The sequence below is a fragment of the Callorhinchus milii genome, unplaced genomic scaffold (genome assembly GCF_018977255.1).
Source record: "Callorhinchus milii isolate IMCB2004 unplaced genomic scaffold, IMCB_Cmil_1.0 Scaffold14, whole genome shotgun sequence".
NCBI classification, from domain to species: domain Eukaryota; kingdom Metazoa; phylum Chordata; class Chondrichthyes; order Chimaeriformes; family Callorhinchidae; genus Callorhinchus; species Callorhinchus milii.
This window is the reverse complement of record NW_024704755.1, coordinates 17,305,693-17,314,372: the sequence shown is the minus strand read 5'-3', so window position 1 is coordinate 17,314,372 and position 8,680 is coordinate 17,305,693.

The window sequence follows — 8,680 nt, the reverse complement described above, 5'->3', positions numbered from 1 at the left end:
ACACTCTCAAACTAGCCCAAGAAGTAGCGCCACGCCACGCGTGGCCTCCCGTGTTGGAGGGTCTCCGGGGGGTTGGGGGAAAGCGCTTCAGGAGCGGCGCACGACCTCCCCCCGCGCCGCCCCCCCCTCCCCGCGGGGCTTCATTCACACAAACTTTTCCTTTCAACAAAAAAACACACGAGGCTCCCGCCCGAAGCCGCCGCCCCGCGCGCAGCGCCGCCCAATCCCCGCGCGCGCTGGCTCGGGGGCCCGCCTCCGCCGTCTCCCCTGATTGGACAGCGTCTCCGTGACGCGATGCGCCGCCGCTGCTGATTGGGTAGCTCTCCAATCTGGGGGGCGGGGGCGCGGGTAAGGGCGGGGACGGAGAAGGCGAAGCGTCCAATCAGCAGCGTTAGTCCATGTGATAGCGTGCTCCCCCTCCCTCCCCCTCTCTCTGGATTGGCCACTCGCCGCGTCCATCACACACACCACGATTTGATCCAATCATTGACCCGCCTCGCGTATGGTCCCGCCGTCCCGCCACGCCCCCTCGCCCCCCCACCCCAGCATTGCTAGGGTTGGGCGGGTTCACGCCCAATCGGGCGGGTTTTTGCATTGCTTGTGGGACACGTCTGTGCTCAATTGGCTGCTGCGTTTCGCCAACACAGTCACTACATTTTACAGTGGTTCCTCTGAAGCGCTTTGAGACGTCTCGACGACGCGACAAGATCAAATAATAATAATAATTATAATAATAATGTCAAAAGCATTGTTATTGTTGTGGATGGTAAACGGCTCTGGGGAACAGGCGCCTCATTTAGTTGAAACCTACAAAACGTGTTTTTTTCTCATTTGAAGACATTTTCATAATAAGAGACATATCATAATATGTGTAGTTTCACTTTCACAGCAGAGCGTTTACATGTGAAGTCTGGTCAAACTGATTTGCAGCTTATTTTTGAAGAGTATGTGTTCATCACATGTCCCCGAAAGCGAACTAACCCCACACCTGTACATTATTTTTTATGAAGTCCTGTCTGTAATATTTCTTGATGAAATATGGCCAGTAATGGAATTTGACCAAACGTGAGTGATAATCGCTCACAGGGATGTTTACCGAAAACATTTTGCATTTCTGATTGTTAGGTATAAATATAGTAGTTAAATTATTTACTGTATATTACACAAAAACAACTTTAAATACTCGAGTTATGCAGATATATTTGCTATCATACAGGTACTGCATCTTTACTTTTCAGTTTCTCACGTTTGAGAAAATGAAATTGTCACTGGTGCACAAAGCACATCCTCAGGAAGGAGCTGATGACCTCCAGTTTATAGTGTATGATAATTTGTCAATGAAGGTTGTGTCTCGCTTTTGCTTTTGTTTAAAAAAAAGAACTTCTCGACAGCCACTTTCGTGCAGAAAAAGGATTTTTCAATCGTTATAAGCCCGGCAGAGTGAAACCTTAGGGAAGGTTTCCTTACTCCACACGCCTGATAATAATCCCTTAAGGCAAAAAATAATACAGTATATTCTGTGAAGCGCTTTGAGACAACTCGAAGACGTGAAAAGCGCTATATCAAATGCAAGGATTATTATTATTATTTTCTTACACATCTTCAAAATATTGGTCTAAATCAGTCACTCTGTTCCCCAGAGGGGACAACACATAATACTGGGCTACCTTCAGGTTACTGTTTAGTGACCTTTGGGCTACTTGTTGGACTAGTTTGGGAGGGGGGCTTTGGGCTGGTTTTTGGGCTCGTACTTGAGGTTCTTCGAGCTATTATGGTGGGGGGTGGGGGCTGCGGGCAAGTGTTTTGGTGGCCTTTTGGGCTAGTATTTGGTGGGCTTTAGGCTATAAACTGTATCTTAAGCCCTGGATGATGGCTGTGACTCTGCGCAACACTCTGTACCTATCATTGCTGTCTGTTGTTGTTTGGTGCTTCCTGCTGGTAACTTTCCCCAGACCAGTTAACAGCTGGATTTGACACAGATTCCCGGTTAACATCTGTACACAAGGCCAGATTAACGGAGGGACTTTAGAGTCTGAGGCTCCCAAAAAAGAGTGAGCGGGACACTGCCAGTAACTAACCCTGGAGGCCAATGCTCATTTTCAAAACTCGGACTAATCAGGTCAACTATGGATTAGCCAAGATTGAATAATTTGACATTAATGTCAATCGAGTGTGATGACTTGCTTCACCGCTGGATTTTAATGACTTCATTGAAGACGTCAGCCATGAAGAGTTGGAAGAAACCGATTTAACAGTTGTAAAGCCCTTGTTTGATTTTACCTTTACCATCATTAAGTGTATTAGTATTAATAATTCCTTAAAAAATAATAAATTGGTTACTCAATCCACGGCTGTTTGTGGGACGCTGCTGTGCGCAACTGGCTGCCGAGTTTTGCGCACAAAATATACAGTAAATTCACTTTACAGTATATATTCTGTGAAGCGCTTTGAGATGCCTCGAAGATGTGATATGGCGCTATTTCAAATGCAAGGATTATTATTAATCCACCCCTAGCTGTATGTGACACAGATTGAGCTGTCCCATTTGCCTGTAAAGAGTTCACTGTCATGACAAATCAACTTTTGAGAGATTTATTTTTATGTGAACGTGCTAAATAAAGAACATTATAATTGCTTTCACCCACTGGGTGGCTGAGAGGAAATGATCCCATGATAGAGTCATAAACTGTCAAACAAATGTGTGGTAGTTGCTGTCAAGTCAGGCGTGCAGCTAAATTGCTCTAAAGAATGAGTAAAAGGTGCTAATAGGAAAATAAGACATTCCTGTCACATTAAAACTGCACACGCTGCTTCTTAAGTATTCTCAAGCATCGTGACTTTATTAGGCAAACGTAACAGTCAAGTCCCACAAATAGTGAACGACTAATTAATCTGATGTGTTCTTCTAAACACTGAGAGCAACACTCTTACTCTTTTTTAAACAGCATTGAGGATTCTTTAACGTCTGCCTGACAAACAGACAGACAGGACCTCGATTCAACAGCCCTCAAATGGGTAACACCAGCCCTGGATTCTCACTGTGTCTCATCTTACTCCCCCAAAGTCCCAAATGAAGGGCCCATTCTCTATGTTGATAACTGTGCTGACCTGGCGGAGACCAGGTGCCCATGTGTTAGTAAATGACTGACCTTTTCCCGAGTGTGCCTCGCGTGTCTAACAGCTTTCCCCTTTCATGTAACTCTGCTCAGGAGCCAGCAATTGACTGAGGACAACAATGGTCAGCGTGGCAGAGGCTGAATGAATGTGGCAGGCGGTGTGCGTCGGCACTCTTTCGATCTGAGATGGCTTCCACTGATTATTAACTGGAACAACGACTGGCTGTTATACAGCACAAAACAGCACATGGGCTCATGGGCAGGATTTGGAAGGGCAGATCGGTCACTGGGATAGGCACTCGTCCCACTCAGCTCCTGGATGAGAGCTAACTTTCTCCAGTTGAATAATGCCCTCCTATTGGGCTACTAACAGCACCTCTCATTTCTGACGCTGACAGCATCAGTGTTCATGGATGCACTCTCCATCTCAGAGCCAGTACAGAAGGGGTGTCCTGTTCGACCTTTGATTCTCTTTTAAACCATTCATCCCTTAACCATCTAGCACTTTAATAATAATAATAATAATAATCCTTGCATTTGATATAGCGCTTTTCACGTCGGGAGGACGTCCCAAAGCGCTTCACAGAACACACTGTAAAGTGAATTGACTGTATATTTGTGGGCGAACGCAGCAGCCAATTGCGCACAGCAATGTCCCACAAACAGTCATAGATCGAAAATGACTAATTTATTATTGTTTTTGTTTTTTTTGGAGGGATTATTATTAGGCTCTGTGTGGAGTAAGTAAACTTGCCCGAGGTTTCGCCCTCTGCCTAGAATTGAACTCAGGTCTCTCACTGAGCTACAGGACTCCAAAGGACTCACATCGGAAGGACTTTGGGACGTCCTTCCAATGTGAAAGGCGCTATATAAATGTAATTTCTTTTTAACTCTGCAAGCTAAAGCCCTAACGGGGTACCATGTTCCCAACTGGACAAGCAGCGGGAGGCTTTCCAGACATTAATGGCAAGCTCTCAATGGCAAGCTCTGCTGTTTTAGCTGGTTAGATTCCAACAGTTACCCCAATACATACTCTGAGATCCCCAAGCCTTGGCTCTTTAGAAATCTCGCCTAATACTTTCCACAATTATGTAAGCAGGATGCATCTCTCCAAGGAGAGAGTGTGTATTCCATTCTAATAAGCATTTCTGGAAACTTCCACGTGCGTGTGGGCTGCAAGGAAATCTCAATTTGGTTTGGATACTTAAAGCACAGTGATGGGTTTCCGCGAGTTGGAGATACCCAATTGACCAAAACAAATTTTATCACAAGATGACAAGATTGATTTGGATGAAGAAGGCCTTTTGGCTTACGTCTTGAAGCTCTTCCCTGTAACGGTGTGGAGACCTGAGCAAGGTGATAGGAAGGGGGAGTGTATGGAGAAGCTGTACAAAAGCGCTTCTGATGAGGGAGACGTTCATCCACACCCCGCTCCTTAAATCCCAGCTCCACCTCCTTGCCCCATTACTCGCTGACATTATTAGCCTCTCCCTGTCATCTGGCACTGTTCCTTCCCCCCTCAAAACAGCCATTATCTCCCCCACCTTCAAGAAACCTTCCCTCGACCTATCACAACTATCCAGCTACCGGCCCATCTCAAACCTCCACTTCCTATCCAAGGTCCTTGAGAGAGCTGTTGACAGTGTGTTCCCATTCCCCTTAAAACTGCCATCATCACTTCCATATTGAAAACACCCTCCTTTGATGCGTCGCAGCTATCAAGCTACCGGCCCATCTCCAACCTCCCCTTCCTGTCCAATGTCCTGGAAAGAGTTGTGGCCTCCGAGCTGCGCTCTTTCCTCTCCACCCATTCATTATTCGAACCCCTCCAGTCGGGTTTCCGTGCTGCCCATAGCACAGAAACCGCCCTGGTCAAGGTCACCAATGACATCCTGACCATCTGCGACCAGGGCTCCCTCTGCCTCCTCGTCCTCCTCGACCTATCGGCCGCATTCGATATAGTCGACCACTCTATCCTCCTCCACCGCTTGTCCTCCCACCTCAACCTTCAAGGCCCTGTCCTTGAGTGGTTTAGGTCGTACCTCTCCCACCGTCTTCATTTCGTCTCTGCAAACGGCTTTTCCTCCACCCCCCGCACTGTCTCGTGCGGTGTCCCTCAGGGCTCTGTCCTCGGTCCCCTCCTCTTCACCCTCTATACAGACATGTATGCGGATGACACCCAACTCTACCTTTCCTCCTCTACCCTCAACTCCACGGCCCCCGATGTCCTGACAGCTGTCTGTCCGACATCGAGTCCTGGACGAGAGACAACTTTCTTCAGCTCAACATGCGCAAAAGTGAGGCCCTCCTGATTGGCTCACGTCAGCGCCTCCGCACCTCAGGCGCCGACACCATCAGCTCCGCACTCTCCACCTCTCAAAGCCATCAGGAACCTCGGGGTTCTGTTCGACCCTGAGCTGTCCTTTCTCCCTCATATCCGCACCACAACTGGCACCGCCTTCCATCACCTCCGGAACATCGCCAGACTACGGCATTACCTCACCCCTCACACGGCTGAAACTCTGGTCCACACCTTTATCACCTCAAGGCTGGACTATGGGAACTCTCTCCTCGCCGGCCTTCCCGGCCCTCCCTCCACACTGCAGGTCATTCAGAACTCTGCAGCTCGTGTACTGTCCCGCACCAGGCTTCGGGACCACATCACTCCCACCCTCGCCCTCGCCCTCACCCTCACCCTCGCTCGCCTCCACTGCTCCCCATCCCCCAGAGGATCGAATTCAAGATCCTCATCCTCACCTACAAGGCCATTCACGGCCTCGCTCCCTCCTACCTCTCCGACCTACTATCCCCCTACCTACCTGCCCGTACCCTCCGTTCCTCTGGCTCTGGTCTGCTCCATATCCCCCGCCCCAACCGCCCTACCATCGGTGGCCGGGCCTTCAGCTTCTCCACCCCGAAGCTCTGGAACTCCATTCCCCAGTGCCTTCGCTGCTTCCTCCCTTTTTTCCTTCAAGGCCGGTCTCAAGATCTTTCTCTTTGACCGTGCCTTCAGCTCCCCTCTCGACTCTCTACCCCCTCCTTGCTCCCTCCCTTCCCTCCCCTCACCCTGACCATTTCCCCCTCCTCGCTCCCTCCCTTCCCTCCCTCACCCTGACCATTTCCCCCTCCTCGCTCCCTCCCTTCCCTCCCCTCACCCTGACCATTTCCCCCCTCCTCGCTCCCTCCCTTCCCTCCCTCACCCTGACCATTTCCCCCCTCCTCGCTCCCTCCCTTCCCTCCCCTCACCCTGACCATTTCCCCCCTCCTCGCTCCCTCCCTTCCTCCCCTCACCCTGACCATTTGCCCCCTCCTTGCTCCCTCCCTTCCCTCCCCTCACCCTGACCATTTGCCCCCTGCTCGGGTCCCGACCCAACTGTCCAGCGCCTTGGGACGTCCTCCGGATGTGAAAGGTGCTCTGTATATGCAATTTTGTTGTTGTCATTGCTTCCCAGCTTTGCTATTTCCTCTCACTCCCTCCATCAGTCCCTCCAATCGGGTTTCCGTCCCCACAGCACGGAAGCTGTTCTGGTCAAGGTCACAAACGACATCCTGACCATGTGTAACCCGGGCTCCCTCTGTCTCCTCGTCCTCCTCGACCTCTCCGACGCCTTTGACACCGTGGACCACTCAATCCTCCTCCACCGCCTCTCCTCCCACCTCAACCTTCAAGGTTCTGTCTTGACTGGTTCAGGTTCTACCTTTCACACCGCCTCCAGTTTGTCGCAGCAAACGGCTTCTCCTCCAGCCCCCGCACCTTGTCGTGCGGTGTTCCTCAGGGCTCTGTCCTCGGTCCCCTCCTCTTCACCCTTTACATGCTCCCTCTTAGTGACATCATCCACAGACATGGGTAAATTTCCACCCAACTCTACCTCTCTGCCTCCACCCTGAACTCCAGGGCTACTGGAGTCCTGAATGACTGCCTCTCCGACATCAAGTCCTGGACGAGGGACAACTTTCTCTAACTCAACGTCAGCAAGACCGAGGCCCTCTTGATTGGCTCGCGCCAGCGCCTCCGCACCTCAGGCGCTGGATGCATCAGCCTCACTAAGCCGGTCAGGAACCTGGGGGTCTTGTTTGACCCTGAACTCCTTTCTCCCCCACATCCGCACCATGACTGGCACTGCCTACCACCACCTCCGCCACATTGCCAGACTCCGCCACTGCCTCACCCCTCAGCCCCCAAACCCCCACCCACACCTTCGTCACCTCAAGGCTCGATTACAGGAACTCCCTCCTCATTGGCTTCACAACTCTTCCCTTCACAAACTGCAGATCATCCAAACCTCTGCAGCTCATGTACTCTCACGCACCAGTGACCCCATCACTCCCACCCTCGCCCGACCCCATCACTCCCACCCTCGCCCGACCCCATCACTCCCACCCTCGCCCGACCCTATCACTCCCACCCTCGCCCGACTCCACTGGCTTCCCACAGTTCAAGATCCTCGTCCTCACCTTTAAGGCCATCCATGGCATTGCCCCCTCCCACCTCTCTGACCTCCTGACTCCCTACCAACCTGCCCACTCCCTCCGTTCAGCTCCGGCTGCTCCATGTCTCCCGCCCGACCCCACCCTACCATCGGTGGCCGGACTTTCAGCCTCTCTGCCCCCACACTCCAGAACTCCATCCCATGGTCCCTTGGCCTCGCTTCCTCCCTCACCTCCTTCAAGGCCGGTCTCAAGACCCTTCTCTTCGACCGTGTCTTTGGTCTCCCTCCCACCTCTCTGCCTTCCCTCCCCCCTACCCCACCCCTCCCGCCTACCCCACCCCTCCCCAATGCTCGGGCCCTGACACCTCACTGTTCAGCACTTTGGGACGTCCTCCTGACATGAAAGGGCTCTATAAATGTCATTTTATTGTTGTTTGCACAGGTTTTGAAAGCCTTGAGAGTGGAAAGTATCAGGTGCAGGTTGGCAAGAGTCAAGGTTTGGGAGACCCAGAGTGTATGTTGGTGTAACTGCTGGAGGTGACCCGTTAAAACACTAACATGTCTGGCAAATTTTCCGCTGCTCACCTGGTGTGTGAAAGGGAAATTAATGCAATTTGTGAAGTGAAGCAAACCATTCCCTGATGAACCAACAACAACAACAACCATCCAAACCCTGACACGCTTCAAATATTGAAAGTAATCTTTATTTAAACAAATTGAATTTTTAAATATTAAAAGTGGAAGGAATCACTGAGGTTGGTTGGGGGTCAAAGGCTGTAGCCTAAATAACCTGAAGGGTATGTGCTCCCTGGGGGAAGATGAGCACCAGTAAACACAGAGAGGGGGAGAACACATTGAAATGTCATGACGGGGCAGGAGGGAGGGGGAGGTGGGGGCTGTGGTGTGTTTGAAGGCCCAAAACCCAAGAGGACAGGAAAAGTGGGAAAAGAGTATTGAAGACGGACAGGCCGCACGCTGAGGTTGACAACATTCCACATGTGCAGTTCTAAAGGATTTGAGCGATCGAGACTGTGAGATGCAGTGGGTGGTCACACAGCGGAGGCCACTTTTTCACCCCTGTTCTGGAGACGAACCCACATTGACTGGTGGCACTGTGACAGAGGAGGTGTTAAG